Source organism: Pseudopipra pipra, chromosome 2, assembly GCF_036250125.1.
Source record: "Pseudopipra pipra isolate bDixPip1 chromosome 2, bDixPip1.hap1, whole genome shotgun sequence".
Classification (NCBI taxonomy): domain Eukaryota; kingdom Metazoa; phylum Chordata; class Aves; order Passeriformes; family Pipridae; genus Pseudopipra; species Pseudopipra pipra.
Genome location: NC_087550.1, coordinates 38157038 through 38163037, shown reverse-complemented (window position 1 = coordinate 38163037; position 6000 = coordinate 38157038). Strand labels below are relative to the sequence as shown.

Sequence of the window (6000 nt, the reverse complement as noted above, 5' to 3'; positions counted from 1 at the left end):
AAGCCAGGTGAATAAATCAAAAATGCTAAACAAAAATGCACTTAATCATATCTATTCTGGACAGATGCAGATTGGAAAATCCTATATGGCCCACGTACTGCCTTCTGCTTAAAGCTTAGAAATGAATTTGTGTTTCCTAAATGGCAACATCCTGTTGCTGAGCATCAGTGAAGCTGGAGTGATCAGTAGTAATCAATTGTGTGCCAGCTACCATTAGACAGATCTGTTGCTCAAACTTAAATTCAGGTATAGTTTGTTATTGGAGGATTTTAGCATACGTACATAACTTAATAGCCAACAAATTACGTACTTTGTAAGTTTAGCAGCTTTACTGGAATATGTAGCAAAGAGTCACACATTCACTTTAAATCTACTTGGCTGCATTTTCTTACCTAGTGTCAGCCCAAGGAGGAATTTAATATATACACATAGTTTATCTTTCCTTAATGGTTTTAATCGGTGACCATTACTGGACATTTCTCATGGTGCTGCAAGTGATCATTAAACATACATAATAGCCCTACTAAATGAGTAGATAGCTCTAATGCCAACATTTTCTGCATTCAAAGGTACATTTGTGCATGGAACGGCTGGTATGCTTAAAGGTGCACCTTTACTTGACATTACTTCATAAAGCCCTTTGAGATAACTAGTGCGAGAGATGTTTTAGAAAAACATGGTTTTATTTCTTCTCTGCTTTAGCCCTCAGCGATTCAGCATTATTTGAACATCAGCAACAGCAGTTCTTTACGACTTCAAAGTCAGATTCTAACCTCAAATTGGCAGTGCACCTCGAGATTAAAAATCTGCCCAGCACTATAAGAAATGGATGTTTTCAGCAGAAAGAAGAGAATAGGAGTTAACAACACTACAGTCTAATATCACTCAATTACAAGGTATATTAAGGCTACACTAAGGTGCCTGTCATGAACACTCTCGCAGGAAACACTTAAAGGATGAAAACCACTAGGCTTGGAAACAGTTTTGTAGCTATTATTAACCTGGAAGAAGGGTGAGATTCCTATCAACTGACCTTTTCAGCGAAAACCTATGTGTCAGGCACTCTGCAACCATGAAGCCTAAGTAATGTCTTTTATTTTCAAAATGTGTAATCCTGACGAGAAGAAAACGCAAATAGATGTCTGAGGTCTTCTATTTTTCTACCAGTTACAGCTACTGTCTGTTTTAGAAACACAGTGAGATTTTTCTCCCAAGTAAGAAAGCAGAGTGTCTCTGTGGTGGAGTGAGCCTGAACTGGGAAGCAGCTGCAGGTGTTCTGAGGTCTTGCTGTACAGAGGTAAGAGCAATTCAGGCTGCATGCGACGGGGCTCCTCAGCAAGTCCCTGTTCCTGGAGGCCTGCTCTCCATTTTTATTTTAGGCCCATTATCGCAGACTGATCACCTCAACAGGCGCTTCCAATCCTGCTGATACTGCAAGAAGGCAACCTTTGTGATGTCACCTTATTTTGGCATCGTCCTTTTTAACCTCTCTAACCCCTCCTGCGCGCCTGCCCCACACAGCCAGCGGGCCGACACCTGAGAGGTCCGGGTGTGACTCGCAAAGCTCCCAGGCCGGCGGCGCTTCCCTCCAGGAGAACCTGTCGCGGCGCTACCCGGGCGTGCGGCGGGGCCGGGGCGCGGCTCGGGGCCGGCGGGTCCCTCGGCGTGCGGCAGAGGGCGCCCCGCGTTCCGCAGAGCGGGGCCGGGAGGAGCCTCCGGCGCGGCCGGGGAGGGACGGAGGGAGGGCTGGAGCTGCCACGTCCTCGGCGCCGAGCGGCGGGCGGGGAGCGCCAGCCCGCGCCTGAGCCCCACGTGTGGCGGCGGAGCGGGGAAGTTGCCGGCGGCCGGCGCTGCGGAGTCTGCCCCTCTCCCGCCGCTGCCCGTCCCTCCCCGTCCCTCGGGCGAGCGCAACTCCAAGTAAGGGCGCGCGACGGCCCCGCTCCCGCCCGCTGTCCCGGGAGAGGCCGGTGGGTGCGGGAGGCGCTGGGAAGGGGGCGGCGGGGAGCGCTGGGAAGGGGGCGGCGGGGAGCGCTGCGACGGGGCGCGGGTCGAGCCCGCGGTGTCCCGGGGGAGCCGCGGGGTAGCGGGCTCTGCTCCAAGGCGGGACAACTTCCCGCGGACTTTGGCTCCGAGCGCTCCGTCCCGGCGGCCGGGGCGTCGCGGTTAAGCCCGGAAAGTTTTGGAAGGCGGCGGGCGGGCTGGGTGTCGCGGCGAAGAGCCGGGAGCCAGCCTGGCTCGGCGCGGGCGGGCGGGAGCCGCCGCCGGGCCACGCTGCTGAGCCCCCGAGAAGCACCGCTGAGAGGTTAACGAGGAAAGTAGCTGTTCAGATGACTCATAGAAGACTTTCGGGATTTGTGTGGTTTTGCCCTTTTTTTTTTTTTTTTTTTAATATACCTAATTTCGGTTCCCAGTCGCGAATACAGTTGTGCCGGGAAACGACTGAGACCTGTGTTTAAGCAGCGTGTTGGAAAAAAAAAAATCTCAGGAAAGCATTAAAAGGTGACCCAGGATAGAATCAAAACAATCTATTCTGATTGTAAAAACGTGGGGTTTGTATCTTCTTTGTGCGTGTTTTGTCCCTGCGATGAGCTGACGTGAGTTCGGTGCGTAGTTTTGTGGTTCTCTTTATTTTTGGTTACCTTAAAAAAAATTATTTTCTGCTGTTTATAAGTCGATAATGGTTCATAGCTTTATTTTCTCTACTGCTTTAAATTTTCTCGTGTCACAGAGATTTACATTCCGTGGTTCCTGTCCTGCCTGAAATTTGTATGATATTTTTATCGATCCGTGTAGTACCACCCTGGGCCGGACCTCTCGGGGTTTCCGTATTTCTCTCAATTTTGAAAATCCAATTGTCAATTATTTTTAGCTTTGTTCAGAATTTCCTCCTTCAAATGAACTAGAAGTCTTATAGGAATTCCCTGATGCCCTGTTAAAAAAAAGTGAAATGAGTTTCTCATTGGTACATTTTTAATAACTTTTTGCTCTCCTTCACTCTCTTAATTGCCTTTTAGTGGCCTATTTATAACATACAGGTCTCCTAAATTGAAGCTAAGAAGAAAACTGACTTTAGATTGTTCTTAACTGTTTTTGATTTTACTGATCTGTGTCAGAAAAAAGGAACTGCTCCTTGTCACAGCAATTTTAGCCCCTAGTTTCCCTCATGCTTTGTGGGAAACATAGAAGGGACACCTACCAACAGGAATTTTGGGTGCAGCTGTCAAATACCCCCCAATATTTTGAGAGAAGTAGGAACTACCTGTTTCTTTATTGATTTTTCCAGCGTGGACTTGCACAGGTCTCTATTCTGCTCTTCGAGAGGGTTTTTGGTGGAGCACTTGGCTCTAAAGGCATGGTGGCTTAGAACAGCGTGGACAGCACTGACAGACATACAGAAATAAAGACAAGCTATTAGCAGAGCTGGGCATTTTCAGATGCTGCCAGGGTGGACATTGGAAAGCTCTCCTAGGGAGTCCTTAGCACGCATAACTCGCTTTTGCGATATGATTGGTGTTCACAGACTGCTGGGTCTGGTTTGTGTGAGACGTTTAGTAGTGGCCGCATGTCCACACCTCCTGTTTGTAGAACACTGTCAGAGCTTTGTAGCTATCCCAGAGCATCAGACACAGGTGGAAGTTGGCCTGTGTGAGGTGACAACCCTCCGTCATGCTCCCTAGCTGATCATGGGCTCCTTGCTGCTTGTTTGGATGTGTGCGTGTGGTAATAGTGCGAGAGAGGACTATATGGTCACTGGTTGCTGCTATATTCATATGCTAGCAAAATAACTTCAATATGTTTTTAAAAATCATGTTTTTTCATGCATTAAATGAACAGGGAAATGCTTTTGCATATATATAAGATATACATGCTGATTAGGTGATATGACCTATGTTCTTATTGGATGGTAGCTAAACTATACACTAAATCTTTGATCATGGCAATGTAATGCAGTTTCCTTGTTCGTTTTTGTTACGAATTTTCCTCCTTCATTGTCTTTCTCCTTTGCCTGTCACCTTGAAGCTCAATGAGGCTTGTCCTGGTGGTGGGGTCCCACCAAGAAGCAGTGGTGAAGAGATGATGAAGGAATTTCTCCATGAGGAGTCACAGGAGTCCAGATTCAGCAGGCAGCACTGCTGTCATAGGGACCGCACTCAGAGAGAGATACATTGATCTTTTACAGTAGTATCAGGGTTTGAGGAACTGACCACTAATTCTCTCTGCTGAACTGGGCTGGGTTTTGCTTGTACAGCTACAGCTGTGCTCCAGCTGCTCCCAAAGCCATCTGAGCCCTTCAAGAATGGATCTGGCATCTCTTGATTCAGCTACTTTGGTGCAGGTGCTCCATAATAAAATGATCTTTATTTCCGTACTAATCTCTCCATCATGGATTGAAAGAAACATATATAGGGGGATGGATGTCTTATGGGTGGATTGTTGTCCATGATGTGCAGTTTGTGTTGCATGCCAGTATGGATTTCTCTAGTTTTTGACTGATTATGGAAATCCTGTCATGCTTGGAGAAATGTCCAACAAAGAGATCTTGACTGTTGTCTTCTCTGGAGATTCCCCCAGGGCTGATTGCTGTATAGGGCCACCAGAGCAATGGCAGGGCTGTAAGACCACAAGTTCTGTAGCCAGGTGAGGTTATTCTTCACAGGGTGAGAGATCCTGAGTGGTCTCCATGACTGTGTTGTTTTATGTTGCTGCCTTTTTGGTTTTTGGTTGTTTTGTTTTGTTTGTTTGTTTGTTTTTTTAATTATAGCAGTAACAGCTTTAGAGTAAGTGCTCCATAAAACTGAGAAGTTACCTTTGTTTTTGCTCATTATGGGAAAGAGTTATGTTAACAGATGTGGGCTCTGTGAGGATTTGCTGAGCTCTTAATCCTGTTTGTGGCTAATAGGCCATGCTAATGTGGAAGGGCATCTCTTTCAGTATATAAAGGTCTTAACTGCTCCCTACCTTACGGAAATGTGGTGTTAAAATGCTCTAATTGTCTTAGCAGTAGTGACAGGCCTTGAATTCATAGATGTAAAACCCTGCCTTTTTTTTTTTTTTTTTTTTTTTTTTTTGTTAGATGGAGAGAGATATTTTTATTTGTTAAGACAAACCCTAAAATAATTGCTGTAGGCAACAGAGGAACCAGGCTTTGTATATTGAGTGGGGCGAACAGCCAGAGATCAGGTATTTGAGTCCTTTAGGCACACGTGTGTCTTGAGGGGATGAGAATGTGTGTTGGTATTCTCTTTGTTGTCTTTTGCCCTATCACTAGTTTAATTTCAGGGTTGTTTAGGTTTGGTGGGGTTTTTTTGTTTGTTTTCATCCTTCTTTGTTTTTTGTCTTGTCCACCGGTTTTAGGTGCAAAGAAATTAGTCACTTCTTTCTCTCTTAAATGTCCAAGCTCTACACTTTTGGATGTCAATGTACCTAGAAGTTTCTGTTGCCCGTTGTCATTAGAAATGTTGTAGAATTTCTCAAAATATAGGGCACGCCCCATCAAAGTATTAAAGTTCTGAAAATGCAAGTATAATTTTAAGTATATTAGCGACTTGACAGAGACTTATCTTTCTAGTCAATCAACATGCTGGTCAAAACTTAATCTAAATAAAATAGTGTGCGGTGACAGGACTTTCCACTGCAGTTTCATGTGTTTGTACAAAACACCACTTTCCACCCTTTGTAATTAATGTATGCTATTTAAGTAGCTACGTCATTGATGGGGGCTACATTCTTGGGGGTCAAAGGAGTTACATTGTGTAGTTTTGTGGTGAGATGCTTTGTGGATAAAAAGCTTCTGAGCAAAGCATCTGCTTGCCTTCTTGTTTGCTCGTGTGCAGTATTAAAGGCACATGCAAGACAGGGACTGTAGTTCCACTGTAGTTCCATATTAACCAAGCATTCAGTGGGAGATGTTCATAAAACCAGAAACTGGAGCTGGGCTTCTAGATGGAACATGGAGGGTAAGTGATTTGTGACACTGACTTGCAGTATGCAAGACACTTG

At 45.5% G+C, this 6000-nt stretch overlaps 1 protein-coding gene across 4 annotated transcripts in view; it reads left to right on the top strand.

Annotated features, from left to right (window-relative positions):
- Positions 1-1731: 1731 nt before the first annotated feature.
- The window catches only part of SMCO4 (single-pass membrane protein with coiled-coil domains 4), a 28142-nt gene continuing 23873 nt past the window's right edge, over positions 1732-6000 (top strand). The window contains exon 1 of one of the 4 annotated variants that reach the window (XM_064645077.1): positions 1732-1967. The gene's annotated coding sequence lies outside the window, so the exon portion shown is untranslated. Of the gene's footprint in view, positions 1968-2249; positions 2604-6000 lie in introns of those variants that run through there. The other 3 variants (XM_064645076.1, XM_064645080.1, XM_064645078.1) reach the window with 3 other exon arrangements.